The sequence below is a fragment of the Vipera berus genome, assembly GCF_964194415.1.
Source record: "Vipera berus genome assembly, chromosome: 4".
Taxonomy (NCBI): domain Eukaryota; kingdom Metazoa; phylum Chordata; class Lepidosauria; order Squamata; family Viperidae; genus Vipera; species Vipera berus.
The window spans coordinates 32,236,716-32,255,106 of NC_138206.1; positions in this window are offsets into that span (position 1 = coordinate 32,236,716).

An 18,391-nucleotide genomic window follows, 5' to 3' on the forward strand; every position below is an offset into this window, starting at 1 on the left:
AAAGTAATGATTACTTGCTGTTTCTCAACTAAACTATTATGTGAAAAGCTGTGTTAAAATCCTTATTTAAAATAGTTTGGATTGTTAAAAATGTATGGAAAAATTACAAAATTACAACAACATCAGATATTTATATCACATGTAAAAATTTACCATGATTTAGGATTTTACTGATGATATGAATTCATATATCTGCAACTAGAGTCGTGATTTATTTCTTTCAGTTTAGACCAAAATGCCCTCAGAAGGTATTTTATTGGTAAGCTTTCAAAACAGGAATGACAGGCAAAAATTTTAAGCCAATACATTTAAATTTTAAAATAAAGTTGCAGGGCAAAATGTTGCCATAAATAAGCATCCTTATTCATAACATGCTCGCCCTACTGTTTGTAGTGCTCAAAAAATGTCAAATTAGGAGACACCAGATGGGAAACAGCAGAAGTGATAATGTTCTCCATCACATTTTCTAAGCTTCCTTCCAGAACCCTGTCAAATATCTTAGCTTCCATTTATTTATTTTTTTCTGTGAAGATATCTGTAAATACAGGATCGGGCTGCAATAACCCAGGTCTTTACTTTTTCTTTATAGATCTCATGTGCATTTTTGTAAATAAATAAGACGTCTGGTCCATATAATTTACTATGTGGGCCAATTTGATTAGGTGTCCAAGGCACCATGTGCTCTAAGTTGGCTGTAGATAACATCTTCCTCTAATCTAAGACCCATGGTGGAAAAAGGGACTTTCAGCTACATTATATAGCTGCTAAGCGCCTAAATGAACTATGTGGAAAAAAAGATCAAATAGGTAGCTTTAACAATAGACAAATACGAGCGTCCTCTCGTATGGTATTGTGGTTTGGTATGCTGGTCTGACAGCCGCGGACAGGAAAGTATTACAGAGGGTAGTGAGCACAGCACAAGACATTGTGGGCTGTTCCTTGACACCACTGGATGACATTGCCAGGGCTCATTGCCTTGGAAGAGTGAGGAAGATTCTCAGGGATGACTCACACCCTGGACGGTATCTCTTTACTCTCCTACCATTCGGTAGGAGATATAGGAATATAGCCAGCCGCACCAACAGGCTGAAAAATAGCTTTTATCCGTGGGCTGTTAGGCTTTTAAATGGGACATAATCTTATGCAGAATTGACTTGGGAGGCCGGTGTGTGGTGTAGTTGGTTCACATGGTGTGGTAGGATGGAGGGTTTGTTGTCACTGTGTGTTGGGGGGAGAGAGCACGGAGGGAGGCTCAGCTAATCTCAATGTACACATGTTGTACTTTGACAATAAAGGTTTATTATAAATATACTTAATTCTACAATTACAATTTCTTCTTAACAAAAGTGCTTGTGCTTAATATTGGGAGATACTTATTGGTACATAGATTGTCTCACTGTGCTTTCTTAACATTTGGTTATTAGATACAAAATATGTAGTCCAAGACACTGTAGTCCAAGATATTCTTTGATACCTTTACATTCCTTCTTGGACATTACCTAATGTGCCTGTCAACTCAACATTAAAAAAAAACTTTTTAAAAATTTAATTCTTTAAAAAAAATAAAAATTTAAAAACTCAACAATGAAAAAAACTAAGGTCATGGCTTCTGGTCCCATCATTTCCTGGCAAACAGAAGGGGCAAAAATGGAAAAAGTGACAGATTTTTATTTTATAAGCTCATTGCAGACAGTAACTGCAACAATGAAATTAAAAGATGCTTGCTCTTTGGAAGAAAAGCTATGGCAAACCTAAACAGCATACTAAAAAGCTGAGACATAACCTTGCCAACAAAGGTCCATATAGTCAAAGCTTTGATTTTCCAGTGGCAATGTATGGCTTTGAGAGTTAGACCATAAGGTAGGCTGAGTACTGAAGAATTGATGCTTTCGAACTGTGGTGTTGGAGAAGACTCTTGGACTGCCAGGAGATCAAATCAGTCAATCTTACAGGAAATCAACTCTGACTGTTCTTTGGAAGGACAGATACTGAAGCTGAAGCTCAAATACTTTGCCCTCCTACTGAGAAGAGAGGACTTTGATGTTGGGAAAAATCGAAGGCAAAAGGAGAAGAGGATGACAGACAGTGAGATAGTGTCATTGACAAACTCAGGGAGACAGTGGAGGAGAAGGGAGCCTGATGTGCTATGGTCAATGGAGTCTTGAACAAAACAACAATGTACTTCTCATTGATTAGACCAGGGCTTTTCAACCAGTGGTATGGGTACCACCTGTGGTACATTGGCAACTAGCAGGTGGTACGCGACCATCCTAGAAAAGTGGTAGTGGGGGAGGGGAATGAGCTGAACCGGTGGCAGCACCGCACAAGCCTGAGCAAGAGACGTCTGGAGCTGCAGGGCTGTCATGGCTCAGTGGAAGCTCCAGGATCAGCACCAGGCCCCAGCTGGAGCTTGGCTCTGATCCCGGCACGTCTGCTGAACCCAGAAGAAGCGCCGATCAGCTGGAATGTTGCAGCATCTGCAGGGTCTTGGGATTTACATTCCAAGGCTTGGCAACTCATATTTATGATGATCACAGTGTCCCAGGGACATGTGAAGTGACCAAAACCTGCTGCAACCACCCAGCAGAGGCGGGGGGAAATAAAAAACAAACACCCTCCACCCCTGCTGCCAATCCTTAACAGAAATGCTCACAACAATGAAAACCTCAGACAGGAGGAAGAGCGCAGCCGGGCAGGCAGGCAGGTGTCTCACTCAGCTGTGGCTTGGGGGGCACTTTTTTCAGTGCCATTGTAACTTCAAACAGTCACGAACTGACTACCTGTACTTCATCACTTTTTTCCTCTTTTTTTTGCGTCATCAAATTTTTGACACCTTGCTAGGCGACGGGTGGTACTCAGATGTTACCATATCCTAAAAGTGGTACAATGGGTGAAAAGGTTGAAAAGCCCTGGATTAGACTAATATTCTCAGAACTGTCATCATTTTCAGTTCCCATGATTTCCTTATCTTTCTCCACTGATAATGAAATAGATACTATGCCAGATCTCATACAAACTAGCAGATTCCGTGATCTTTTGTTCATTTATTAATCATTCAGAACACTGGGCAGCGCAGATATTAAAATAATAATGTAAAACAATAATCAAAACCAAAAAAGAATAGATGGCTAAACAGACAAAAAGCACATTAAGTAAGAACCAGTTTAATGTAGTGATTAAGATGCTGGAGTAGAAACCAGGAGTTTTGGTCTTCTCTTAGGCATGGAGGTGACCTGGGTGACTTTGGGCAAGTGACACTCTGCCCAATATACCTGAAGGATTGTGTTGGGAAAATAGAAATGGCAACATTATTTTTTTTATCCCATTTATATCCTGCCCTTCTCCGAAGACTCAGGGCAGCTTACAATCTAAGAAGCACAAATCAATGTGCTTAGCAATAGCCTTCATTCTATGTATATGCCTGCTTATTAGGGCTTTCGGGGGGGGGGCAAGCGGCATTTTTACAAACTCAGCTTATTGCCCCCAACAATCTGGGTCCTCATTTTACCTACCTCGGAAGGATGAAAGGCTGAGTCAACCTTGAGCCTGGTGGGATTCGAACCTGCACTAATTGCAGGCAGCTGGTGTTACTTAAGGAGGCATTAGCCCGCTGCTCCACCAAGGCTCTTATGTGTGCTGACTTGACTGTATAAGATAAAAACCATATATAAATCCAGAAAATAAATGTCAACAGAACCATCACAGAAAGACCTCAAAAGTTCCTTAGCTTATTGCCTCAGAAGATTTGTCTAAAAGAGAGCAGGAGGAATGTGATTCCAGAGGGCAATTACTTTTCCTAGTTCCTATCAGATGGCATTGCTTGATAATTGAATCTGAAGTATACTGACTCTGTTATATATTACAATATGGGCTTGCATGATAGGAGAATGATGGTCCTTTACATACCAGGCCAAGAAGGGTTCTATATGTGACAACCAATACCCTGAATGGTACCCAGAAGCCAACTTGTAACTTGCAGTTAATGTAAGTTGACATAGGCATGCAATGGCAATGCTAATAATTTGTTGCTCCATTGTAACACTTGGATTTTTTACCTATAAAGATAAGTATTAATCTCCATAAATCCAGTTTTATTATTGTTATTTCTGTCTACAGCGATATTCTATGCTAGAAAGCCACGCCCACGTTTAAAAGAGGAAGAGAAATTAGACATTCAACAATTGCAGTTATTGTCAAATGGCAGCAAAAAAAATGTGGGGGATAAGTCTCCAGTGTTGGATTTGTTGTCTTCAGCTCATCCCCTCTGTTAGAAGGGGATTAGATTCTATTAGAACAAAAGAATTGATTAGTGGAAGCAGAAATCTTGCAACTCACCTCAACAATGCTCTAGAATTGCAGAAATTTGGAGATCAAATAGAAACTTGATTTTTAAAATTATACTGAGCCTGATAATGTTTTCAGAATCCTGAGAAATCTAAACACTTATATCTATTTATCATTGACCATACACAGCAGCAGAAGAAATCATCTTTAGGTTTTTGAAAATGTTGCAATGTCTCTGCTACCATGTACTGTATACTTGCTTGATTCCTTGACAGCTGTATTGCTTTATTCAGTAATAAAACACATTACAGGTAGTCCTTGACTTACAACAGTTCATTTAGTAACCATTCAAAGTTACAAGTGAAAAATGTGATTTATGACCGTTTTTCACAGTTATGATATTTGGAGCATCCCCATGATCATGCAATCAAAATTCAGATCCTTGGCAACTGGTTCATACTTATGACCGTTGCTGTGTCCCAAGGTTATGTGATCATTTTTGTGACCTTCTGACAAACAAAGTCAATGGGGAGAGCAGGATTCATATAACAACCTGGTTACTAACATATCAACTGCAGTGATTCACTTAACAACTGTGGCAAGAAAGGTTGTAAAATGGGGCAAAACTCACTTAACAAATGTCTGACTTAACAAAAGAAATTTTGGGCTCAATTGTGGCCGTAAGTCAAGGACTACTTGTACAAGTAACTAGTTTGTATACTTGAAACTGAGTAAGACAAGCTATAGGAGGCCATACCTCCTGTACATTTGTCCTAGAGACATGAAAGAAACTCAGGCACCCCAAAAAATATTATTTTTAGTGAAATAAGGAGTGGAACCTGGGAGCAGGAGTTAACTTAGTTTCTTGTGAGAAGGGAGGCTCCTGAGCTGGCAAAGGAAGGCAGAGTGTTAAAAACAGATTCCATGAATAGATTAAAGGCACAGCAGAGACTATTCAATAAAGGTTGGAATGTACCACAGTTGATGTGCTTACAAATTGCTGGAAAGACAAAATCTGCTCTTAAGAATGATAAGGCCACTAAGAAAAATGACAGAATCTGTCACTTCAAATGAAACTGTCATTGAAACTTTTTTTTAAAAAAAATCAACTTCATCTCTTAGGGTGATATATAAACTCCAAGTCAACTTTGACAATAAGAAATAAAAAAATGGATGATAAAATGGATGCAGAAATTTAGAGAAACAATCAGAACACAATGACAAGAACTATGGATCAACTCTGTAAAATTCAAAATTCAATCCAAGTTATAATCTCAAACAAAATTAGCATAAAATGTTTTACAGATATTACACAACTTCGCCAATAATTTCCAAGGTAGAAAAATCATACAGTAACAAATGTTGGAAATGCCATGAAACAGAAAGAACATTTTACCACATGTGGTAGATATGCACAAAATTTTAAAGTATTGGAATGATATGCATAGCACTATTTGGACAATTTTAGAAATTAAATTTGAAATGAAATCACATTTTTACTAGGTTTAGTTCTAGAATATGGTGGAGCAGTGGGCTAATGCCTCCTTAAGTAACACCAGCTGCCTGCAATTAGTGCAGGTTCGCATCCCACCAGGCTCAAGGTTGACTCAGCCTTCCATCCTTCCGAGGTAGGTAAAATGAGGACCCAGATTGTTGGGGGCAATAAGCTGACTTTGTAATAATGCCGCTTGGGGTGTGTGTGAAAGCCCTAACAAGCAGGCATATACATAGAATGAAGGCTACTGCTAAGCTTGTAAGCCGCCCTGAGTCTTCGGAGAAGGGCGGGATATAAATGTAATAAAAATAAAATAAATAAAATAAATATATTTCTGAAACAAGAAACACCATAATTTATTGAGCTAGATGCTCATGGCTGTGAAAATAATCTTTTCCCAATATATACTGCTCAAAAAAATAAAGGGAACACTTAAACAACACAATGTGCTGTATTTAATAGTAGGATGTCTTATTTTCTGTTCCCTTTATTTTTTTGAGCAGTATAGTAGATAGCAGTGTGATATCTCAGGGGCTGCCACAAAGAAGAGGGAGTCAAGCTATTCTCCAAAGCACCTGAAAGCAGGACAAGAAGCAATGGATGGAAACTAGTCAAGGAGAGAAGCAACCTAGAACTAAGGAGAAACTTCCTGACAGTTGGAACAATTAACCAGTGGAACAACCTGCCTCCAGAAGCTGTGAATGCTCCAACACTGGACATTTTTAAGAAGAGACTGGACAGCCATTTGCCTGAAATGGTATAGGGTTTCCTGCTTGAGCAGGGGGTTGGACTAGATGACCTCCAAGGTCCCTTCCAACTTATTATTATTAAGCAGATAGATTGCTGATTATATCTGACTGGAACCTAAACTTGGAGAAGATGCAGTAATGTCAAAACTAACAGCATATATGCAAAACAGAAACTTAACCAAATTTAGAAGACTTTTTTCCACAAACACAATGCATCATCCAGCAAGGCTGATCCAATCACAATAGGGTTTCTAAGGTGCTCTGTTTATAAATACTGCAAACTGGTTGGAATATAAAGAAGAAGAAAATCAGAACTCAAATATTTAACTCCCTTTTTCTTTTTGTTTTTTTATAAACAATAATAAATTACAATATAGTGAAGACCTCTTCAAACTCAAATCGAAATCTTTTTTATATTCTAAGACAATTTAATGCATTTTGCAATTGTCTATCAATGGCACACTCAGTTTTAATTGTATAATTCAAGCAACAGGCAGAAGACCAGCAGAATACATCCATGAACATCACCTAGCAGTCCATAGACATGATGAAAACTCCTTAGCTTTCATGGACAGACTTAATCATAGTTTCAATTGAAACTGTGACCATCCTAGACAAGCCAAGTTCAAAAACACTAGAGAATTCCTGGAAGTTCTGACAAATCAGCCATCAGAGGCACATAGACATAAAAACATCTATACACTATGCAAAAGAGACAATTAATAAGCCAAAAGGAAAACAAAAAGACAAACAGCACTCAGCTCCCCAGATTAGCAAGTGTAATACCAAGAATAACAGTTGACTAGCAATCAAGAAACAAACAGTACACCAGTAAAGGATCTACCAAACAAGCTAACAGTAAACAATAGTCCAATCAAGGAACTACCAAGATTACTCCCAACAACACTAATAATAATAATAATAATAATAATAATAATAATAATAATAATAATAATAATAATAATAATAATAATAATAATAATATAAAGTTGGAAGGGACCTTGGAGGTCATCTAGTCCAACCCCCTGCTCAGGCAGGAAACCCTATACCATTTCAGGCAAATGGCTGTCCAGTCTCTTCTTAAAAACTTCCAGTGTTGGAGCATTCACCACCTCTGGAGACAGGTTGTTCCTAATTGTTCTAACTGTCAGGAAGTTTCTCCTTAGTTCTAGGTTGCTTCTCTCCTTGACTAGTTTCCATCCGTTGCTTCTTGTCCTGCTTTCAGGTGCTTTGGAGAATAGCTTGACTCCCTCTTCTTTGTGGTAGCCCCTGAGATATTGGAACACTGCTATCATGTCACCCCTCACCCTTCTCTTCATTAAACTACACATACCCAATTCCAGCAACCGTTCCCTATATGTTTTAGCCTCCAGCCCCCTAATCATATTGGTTGCTCTTCTCTGTACCCTTTCTAGAGTCTCGACATCTTTTTTACATCGTGGTGACCAAAACTGGATGCAGTATTCCAGGTGTGGCCTTACCAAAGCATTGTAAAGTGGTATTAGTACTTCACTTGATCTTGATTCTATCCCTCTGTTAATGCAGCCTAGCACTGTGTTGGCTTTTTTGGCAGCTGCAGCACACTGCTGGCTCATATTGAAGTGATTGTCTACTAAGACTCCGAGATCCCTCTCACACTTACTACTATTGAGCAAGGTACCACCTATACTATACCTGTGCACTGACAGGGCAAGACACCAATACATAAAATGAGAGGCCTGTAAATTTGTCATAGAGAAATGAAGGAAGCTCAGACACTCAAAGAAACATTATTTTTAGTAAAGAGATGAGTAGAACCTGGGAGCAGGAGTTAACTTAGTTTCTTAAGGGATACAGATAAGGGAGGCTGCTGAGCTGACAAAGGAAGGCAGAGTCTTAAAAACAGATTCCATACATAGATTAAAGACATACGCCTTAGTAGCACAGATGATGTTATCTGGTTTGGTAATGAAACATCTGCAAGAGGACAACTAAGCTCAAAGAGCACCAAAGATCCCACAATTAAACCCTGAGCTACAAATAATCTGTTTATAATGTATTACTTTCATCTTATAATTCAATTAAAGAATTACTTCACAATATATATAAGGAGTTCTGGTGATAACTTTAATATAGATGGTATGATGGCTAGGAGTCTAAAATATATCTGGACAATATAAAATATATTGGAGGTTTGTTTTATTTATTTATGGAATTTATAAACACAGGACCATATAGCCAATACACATAAAAGACTACACAAACATAGTCTGAAAAAACACATAACTGAGGCCAAGCCCCAACATATCCTAATTCCAAAATTTGTTTACCCAATGTCCCAATCCAATGTGAATGGGGAAAACAGGTTTTTAAGACCTTATGGAAAGCCAGCAGGACTGGAGCCATCTGAATACTATTCAGGATACTATTCCAAGGGTTGGGGATAACAAATCTCTTGGGTGCCAGGAGATGACATTGTTTCATGGAGGAAAATATCAAACCTTGTGGAATGAGCAGAAACAATTGGACATAGGCCATATGACATGAAGAGCTTTATGGGTGATAACCAATACCTTGAATTGCATACTGAAGCTATAAAAATCCACTGCAGCTTGCAAAATAGTAGTATAACATGGGAGTATCTTGGCGCAACTATAACTGCACTGCTACATACTGGATCGACTGGATCATTTTGGACATCTTCAAGGGGAATTCTATGTAGAATATGTGCCAAGGTAGGAGAGGACCAAGACATAAAAGACAGCAAGGGCCTTGCAATCCAAGAAGGCTGCATAATTGGTATATAAGATGTACCGAGGGAGATAGGTAGTTAAGAAATATGAAATATAAACAAACAAACACCAGTCCTGTTTAGGGAAGAGCAACCCTATCCAAAACAAAAGACTCCATTCAGGGTTCAGGCCAGGGTTTGGGATTGATATATCATTGATCATACTCATGGATGACCTCTGGTGAAACCAGGATGGAAGTATTACATCCCTCCTAGCTCTTCTTGATCTCTCAGTAGCATTCAAAACCATCAATCATGGTATCCTTCTGGGCCTCCTTTGTCCAGGGTTGGTTTCAGCCAATGTTGATAGGTAGAGAGAGATCTAGGCTGTGGCCCTTAGTTTGTAGTGTGCCTCAGGGCTCATTTCACTTTCTCTCCTATTTAACATCTCCTATTTAACATTATTATTATTATTATTATTATTATTATTATTATTATTATTATTATTATTATTATTATTATCTACATGAAGCTACTGGATAAGGTGATCTTTCAGTTTGGAGTGAGATATAATCACCATGTGGACATCAGCCAGCTTTATATCTGAATTCCAAGCATCTTGACCGAACTATACTAGTTTCTGGAGGCTGTTCAGGTTTGGATGGGGCAAAGCATGTTCTGACTCAATTCTAGCAAGATGGAATGGCTGTTGGTATTTGGACCTTGCGAAAAGAAGGTTATTCCATCTCTAGCTCTGGATAAAGTGACACTATCCCAGACAGACCCAGTGGTTAAGCTGTGAATCTAAGGGCACCCAAGTCACACTCCTGCTTTCAGAGCAAGTAGCAGCTGTGACTAGGACAGCCTTTGAATACCTTTGAGTGGTGGACAAGCTATGCCCATTCCTGGACCACTGATACTCATGCCCTTGTAACTTCGAACTTAGATTACTATAATATACTCTGGTGCTGCCCTTGAAAAGCATTCAGAAATTTCAATTGATGCAAAATGTAGCTACATGGCTAATAAATGGTGCCAGCTATGGCATATGTAATACCACTACTTTGTGAGCTGCACTAGCTCCCAGGGTGTTTCTGGGTACAATTCAAGATATTGGTTGTTATCTTTAAAGTCCCACATGGTTTGGGACCAGATTACCTGAGAGACTGTATTTTTCTAAGAGTTTCTACCCATCCAATCCAACAGATTGAGCCTGTTGCAGATTCTGTCAGCCAAAGAGTGTCAATTGGTGGGAATTAGAAGATGGTGTTTGTGTGCGAGTGTGTGTGTGTGTGTGTGTGTGTGTGTGTGTGTGTGTGTGTGTGTGTTTGGAGACTTCCGGTTTTGCATGGTAGCAACCGGTCACAGGCTTGCAGATTCTCCGCACCCCAGTGGCTAATTTTACCCTTCTTGGGGACCCTAAATGGGTCTAAGTCACCCCAGAGAAAGAAGGGTGCTCCAGCAATTCTGGAATGGTGGCAGCCATTCTGCTTGACCTGGGGAAAGCCTTCTAACCCAACAGGAGAAAGGCTGGCCGTATTGCATCAACCAGCCCAAGCTACTAGCAACCGAAGTCCAAAAGTACTAACCAGCACAACATGTTCAAATTCAATCTTCTCTTTTCTATTCTACATTTAATTTCCTGGAAAAGATCCCCAAGAAGCAAAATACCTCCGAAAGGGAAGAAGGGGGATTTCCACCCCACCCTTATACTAATGGAAGCAACGAATTAATCTTTTTATGGAGGATCAAAATATATGGAAGTGAAATAAATATAAAACCTGAAATTTAAAACTTAAATCTGGATAAATCTAAAATTGTTTAAATGGTTAAGACTCTCATTTTAAAGATAATTGTTTATTTTGGAAATTGAAAAACAAATAGTTGCTGACACCTAGTGGTGGATGAAGACTATGACAGCTATGATTTTAATATAAGACTTGGCAAAACCTGGGAAAAGCTAATCAAAGTTTTAACAAGAACAGCTGTGACAAAAAATACAATAATCTGAGCTGCAGACAAAGAGAGAATTATAAATTTCAGGGGAAAAAAATCTTTTTTGAACTATTTGGATTACAAATATCTATTTAATTGGCACTCTAAATCTATTTGCAGAGAATAGAAAGGAAGAGAAAAATTTAAATTCTTGGCCATCATGGATCAGACACATGTAGAAAGAACATATCAAGAAAACATAAATACTTCACAGGAGGAAATATATAGTATACTGCAACTAATTCCAACAACAATGACTTTAAACACAAAGAAATCCAAAATAACTTTGAAAATATAAATCAATCTATATATATTGTTGTAGTTAACTCTACAAAAAAATTCCCAGAAAACAACAGAGAAGGAGCAGATAAAACACATAAATGGATATAGAATTGAGAATAGAGACTTAAAGATGGAACTTAGCAAAACAAGGAAACATGATTTAATCCTAGTAGAAAAAAAATCACAATAATTGAAAAAAAAAAACAACTTATCCCTTAAGACTACAAAATAAATCTGAGGTCAAGAAAACAGATTGGATAAAATGGACTGCAAGATGTCAGGAACATCGGAGAAAAAGGAAATGATAAGAGAAGCGGAGAGAAAGAAAAAGAAAAAGATTTTCAACAAACGTGGAAAGGCAGAAGCCCCGTACAAAGACACTTCACCTGATTTACTTTTTATATCTACAGCAACATTTACGAACATACGGAAAAACTTTTTGATTCAGCAAAATACATGGATTAAGAAAGATACTGGGCAAAGGAATAAGACCAAAGTAGAAATCAAGAAAATAGATGATGGGACTTACTAGAGAGAATACTTTAAAAAGAAACATTTGTTTGAATGTGGTTAAAGAAATAGAAAAGTTTTGGAATATATATGCCATTCTAAGAGGGATGAATTCCCTAAATCAGACATGTCAAACTCGTGACATCAGGACTGTTTTGCCATTGCCGGCAATGGGGTGGGCGTGGCTTCCAGATGACGTGTCTGACCCGTGGGCCAGCAGTTTGACACCCCTGCCCTAAATAATATAGTATGCTTTTTTCCCTTTTTTGTTCTCTTTCTTGATATGAGTAATATAAAAAAGTTGAAATGACTTAGATAAAGGAAATGTTTTAGATACTTAAATGTGATTGAATTTAAGAAAATTATAATGGCTAAAAATGTTTTGGATAAGAGTTAAAGGACTAGATGACTAGATGTATTAAATGAAATGTTTAAAGATTAAACATATTTTTAATTATGGTTAAAAAGAATAAGAAATTCAGGAAACAAATATATATTACCTTAGGAGGGATATATATTTTAAGTAGTATGTTATTTTTTACGTTTCTTTACTCTTGCTTTCCTTTCTTTTTTTTCATTGTTTTATGTATTCCTTAAGAAATGTAAAACACTGAGATGGTTCATATGGAAAAATACAGTTAAATTTTTAAATGTAATTAATTTTGAGAAAATCTTAACCAGTAAGAATACCTAGAATTTGGTGGGAGAAACAAATTAAAATAAGGACTGTAACAGGATCTATGATAAGGCAACCAGAATGATTGGATAGAAAAGAAATATTATATTGATGTGATTATTATTTTTAGGAATATTGGGGAAAATATGTATTATATTGTTATCTATCAAAACAATAAGAATTGTATGAACTCAATGTTGGCAAAAGAGGATATTTTGGGAAAAGAGGAAATCAACTAAAACCATTATGTGGATTATGGATTATAGAAATCAGTTGTTAATGATTGTTTTACAAATGTAAAGGAAAATAAATAAAGGTTATTCTTTTATAAATTGTATAAAATGTAACACCAATGAATTGTATCAAATGTAACACTAAGATGTGGGGCTATCTATTTCCTGCTCAGACAGAGAACTCACAAATGGTAATCAACAAAGTTTTTTTGAAATGTTAAAAAGGATAGGAACATCTCAAGGTTGTGAGTAAAACAAGATAATGTAGTGACGGATGTAAGGAAGTTGTTACAATAAGTCTTTTGGATGTAAAGGTTTCAAAGAAGAACTTTTAGAAATGTAAATGACGTCAAAGACTAAGTTTTTTTAGGGGTAACATGTATCAAGAAAAGAAAGTATAAATGCCTGGTTTGAAACTTTTTCAGTGCGCTCTTTAAACCCAATCCAATTTGGGAAGGGTCTAAGAGGCCGCGTTTGCAAACGCTTTTATTTTTTTATTTTCAATTTTCTTTTCAATAAATCTTTGCCTTTGTTAACCAGACTTGTCTTCAAGTTGTGAGTATCAAATTTTGGGCTTTTAAATCTCACAAATGTAACCCAGGCAACACACTGTTCACCAATTATTGTGATTTATGTTTTTTTAAAAAATCAATAAAATATATTACCAAAAAAAAGAAGATTTTTTTTTCTGCTGTAGCCCCTGCCTTATGGAATATTCTGTCCTCAGAGATTAAAATAGCCCAACCCTTTGGACTATTTGCAAAGCTTTAAAAACTTGGGTATGTATCCAGGCCTAGGGCTTGGAATGTGTTAAAGGCTCTGTTGCTTGTCTTTACTGTTAGTTGATTAATCATCAAGGCTGCTATTTGTACTTATTTATTTTGTGGATGTTTTTATTGCTTTAATGTTTTTTTAATTATTTTATAATTTTAGAATTCTAAGTGACCAGAATCACTAGACTGAGGAAGGAAGGAAGGAAGGAAGGAAGGAAGGAAGGAAGGAAGGAAGGAAGGAAGGAAGGAAGGAAGGAAGGAAGGAAGGAAGGAAGGAAGGAAGGAAGGAAGGAAGGAAGGAAGGAAGGAAGGAAGGACTCCAAATCTGCAGTGCTGTCTGTCTAGCCTGGAGTTTGTCAAAGACTCTTTTGGTAAAAGCAGTGCTGACAGTGATCTGAGATATCTGAGCAAATTTGATACACATCAAGAATATTAGTTCTAGAGAACTCTGAAATTGGATTGTAGTAGGGCACAATACATAGATGCACGCTAAAGAAAAGTGGAAACCAATGTGGGACAGAATATACTTGGCACAAAGGATTCTATGAAGATGACAAGAAACCAAATTTTACAAGTAAGAAATTGAACTGAGAGCAGCCTGAGGAAAGAAGATTATGGGCCAATATCTTTAGCCTTTTCAATAACTCCAAATAGACAGAGTCTTCAGAACAGTGGGGCATACACATACATATTAAACCAATGTGTCAAGAATGTATATTAATTCTATTAGAGAACATAATGTTCATTTAGAGTAAAAGAGTTTCATTTACACTGATTTTAAATCTCAAACAATGCTTTCCTTCCTGTTAATACAGAAACAGGCAGGAGAAAATAAGAAAGTCAGAGCTAAGCTTATCCAGTTGTAAACAATTTTTATAAGGAGTGTTGCTTAGGCCAGAAGTATATTTTTGCCTGAATAATAAAGAAAAAAATTCTCAAGAAATGTTTTGTATTGTGTTTTTCATCAAATCTTAAGAAATTGTGTGTGTGTGTGCGCGCACACACACACACACGTACCAAAAACATCTGTGACACTGATCTTCAAAATCAGACTTAATTCTTTATATTGTCCAAGAAGTAACAGTTGGAAGCATTGTTTCTATAGATAATCAGATTTCCATTTCACAGTTGTAAATGTTCTCCACAAGTGCAAATAATAGGACTGTTTGCATTTTGAACATGATTCAAAAGCACTTTGGATCTTGCACAAGCAGATCTGTTGTTTATTAAAATGGTGAAGGTGAAGGCTATGGCCAAGAAAGTCTTGGAACAGCTTTGACTTCTCAGCCATTTCCAGCCCTTTTTTGAAACAGCAAGCCAGACAGTGACTCACACCCTTATCATGGTGAGATTCCACTACTATAATGTGATGTCTCTGAGAAGGATCTGGAAGTTGGTGCGGAATGAGGCAACAGACATGTTGGCAGTGAGAGCTATTTCAGTAGCATAACACCTATCTTGTGGGAGCTGTGCTTATTATTAGTGTCTATGCGGACGTCATAGGACATGTGGGTAGTCTATAAATCCTGATGTGCATCTGGATAAGTAGATGGAAGATTGGATGGATATTTTAAAATGGTATAATTTTCAATTTCATCATTATGATTCAATTTGTAAAGAATAAATTAAACCCAGCTAATCAAACAAATTTGTATTGCTCAGTGTTGTTTCATTAATAAAGCTTATTTGAAGTTTAAGAACTGACCAATTTCATCAAGATTGAAAGATTCCAGATTTGACAGAGAGAAGTTAACAAAACATTAACATTTTTAATCTTTAACTGCATTCCAAGAACCTGCTTTACCACAGTAATAATAGCTAACCAATCCCATTATAATCCAAATAAGAAAACTACATATATTCATTACTTTTGATTATATTTATTGAATTGTTAATTAAATATAAAAGTCCTTAGATATTGTACAAGAATATAAGTATAATGATTCATTTTTAAAAGTACACCATTTAAATGACAAACCATACCAACTTTATATATTTATTCTAAAAGTTAAATCAGATCTTATGTAAATCAACTAAAATATTTGCTCTACTTTAAATAATTACATGTTACAAAGGATAGGGAATCTTGTTCTAGTTTTGTAATGATTTTCAAATTACGGTTAACCTGTAACAGCATTTATGGATATAGAATGAAATGCTAGTATTCTGAATCAATTACCGAATAACACAAAAGTATTTGTAATATAGGTTGTGTTTCAGAACCTTTGGGCAAGCCAATTATCTAATCAAATATTCTCCCCCTCTTATTATTAATCAATAGTCAATAGTAGATTGATTCAGATGCTTATTATTGGGAATGTCTTTTGTTTCAGGCTAAACATAATAGCATTCTGGAAATTTTAAACTTGATAATGATCTCTAATTAATCAACCAGAAAAACTGTCTCTAAGAATGGATATTTGCCCAATGGCTCATCTGATGCTCAACTATTTTAGTGATTGTATAAAAATAATGTTATTGCTTATCTCAAAATTGCTGTTCAGGTGATCATCCTATTGCAAACGTGACCTCCATTTATCAGTCATCTGTAGTTTTTAATGAATGCATTATTACAATGCCATTCCATTCACATTAAGTGAACTTGTTCTTTCTCGTTCTGAACTTTCTCAGCAGGTGCCATAAACACTGTACATTGTTGGTATCCCTCAGGTTCTTTCATTTAAAAGTATGGTTTCTTTCACAAAATGTTGACAAATCAACTGTTCCAAATTAGAAGATTATACTCTCAAAAAAGCTGTAGCACCCAGAGCTCTGGCACACTGCCTAAGCCTCTTCAAAGGTGATCACTAAATTCTAATTATTCATGTAACAAAAGAGAATTATGATTTGAAAGGGGGAGTGATCCTATTGTAGATGTATTGTTTTTAAATTTAAGTCCATTTTAGTTGCATCACATTTCAGTTTATCTTGGTGGCTCTTTCTTATGACTCTTACTCTCATTTTGAAGAATAGTTCCAAGTGCATCACTCACAAAGATCCAGGTGCCTGGATTCAGCTCCTGCAAATAATAGTCTAGCAAAGCAAACCATGAATCCAATTTAACATGGCTGCTTTTCCATAAATCAGAAAGCAGGAGTTTCTGACTTAAAAGGGAAAATTGCAACTTCCTGAACTAAAAGAAGAAAGTAGATTAGTCAGGTATAATTTTGTTTGTTTCTCCATTTTTTAGAGTTATTTTTAAACACAATGAAATATTATTTCTAAGCTAGTAATAAAGCTACTCATTAATTATTTTTGAATCTGTTAGTGAATCAAATGATAATATATTTATTACATTAATAAATCAGGAACATTGTAATTGTAGCAAATAACAACACTTATAATTATATGGTGATTTGTAACACCTACTTATCTGTGCTGGAGAGAATTGTAAGCAACAGAAAGAGAAAAGATATAACTAAACATAAAACAAAATGTGGAATATTGAAAACAAAACTACAGAACATGTTTTCTGAAGGTTGTAGCTTCTTTTTCATTAATTTATTTATGCTATTACAGTCACATGGAAAACATTTAAAAAGAGATTCATGCACTAACATATTTATGTCCCACTTTTTCGAAGTATAATTTGAACAATGAAGTCAGTTTTTAGTGGCCTTGGCATGTTTCCACAAGTCTAAAAGTCTGTGCATGATTCATAGCTTTCAATTTTAATTATAATTTGCCCAAATGTAGGATGGAAATGAAATATAGCTAAAATAACTATTTTTGAAAACATGCTCCCATCCTTAGAAAACTGTCAAGTAAAAGATAAAAGAGATTGATTGATCAAACTTCTATAGCCATGTATCTCATATAATGATCCTAGGCAGCTCACAACAAATAAAAACAAGCATAAAAACAAAACAGGTGCCAGACTAAGCAGAATGTAGCCTCCTGATTCAACTCGCTTCTTAGTCCAACTTGGGGGGGGGGACCAAATCTTCAAGATGCTTCCTCAAATCTCAGGTAAGAGGCTATTCTAAAGGGCTCAGGCAGCATTTAAGAGAGGGGATGAAGAATCTGCCCATGTTATCTGACCTAGTGGGGCAGGCAGATAGCCTCACAGGGAACCACTCCTGCAAATAACTTGACCATATGCCACACAGGGCTTTAATAACCAACACCTATCCAGAAAGCAACTGGGACTTAGTGCAGCTCATGTAGCAGTGTTGTAATTGAATGAATTACATGCAGACCATGCAGAATTACATGTGCTGCTGAATTCTGACCAGTTGTAGCTTCAGGGTAGATCCACGTAGAGTGCATTGAAAGAAGGTGACTCATGAGAAAGGCCTCCTGATCCAAAATGGGTGCAACTGACATACAAAATGGATTTGGGCAAAGACCCATCCATCCAGCACTACCATATGCTCTTCCAGCAGGAATCACAAGTCAAGAAGGATATCCAACCTACACACCAAGGCTGTCTGGGAATCCAAGAACCACATCCATTCCATCTTGCTAGGTCTCATTACAGCCAGCTTCTCCCCATCCAGACCTTTAAAGCCTCTAAACCCTGAGCAAGCACTGATCATTCAGATGCTGTAACAGAGATTGATAAAAGCTTAGGTAACCCCCCCACACACACATTTGGCCCAGATTTCCATCTTGGAAGAAAACTAAATATAATTTCTCTTTCTCTTGTTCTTCATACATTGGTTCGGCATAGTAATCACCTTTC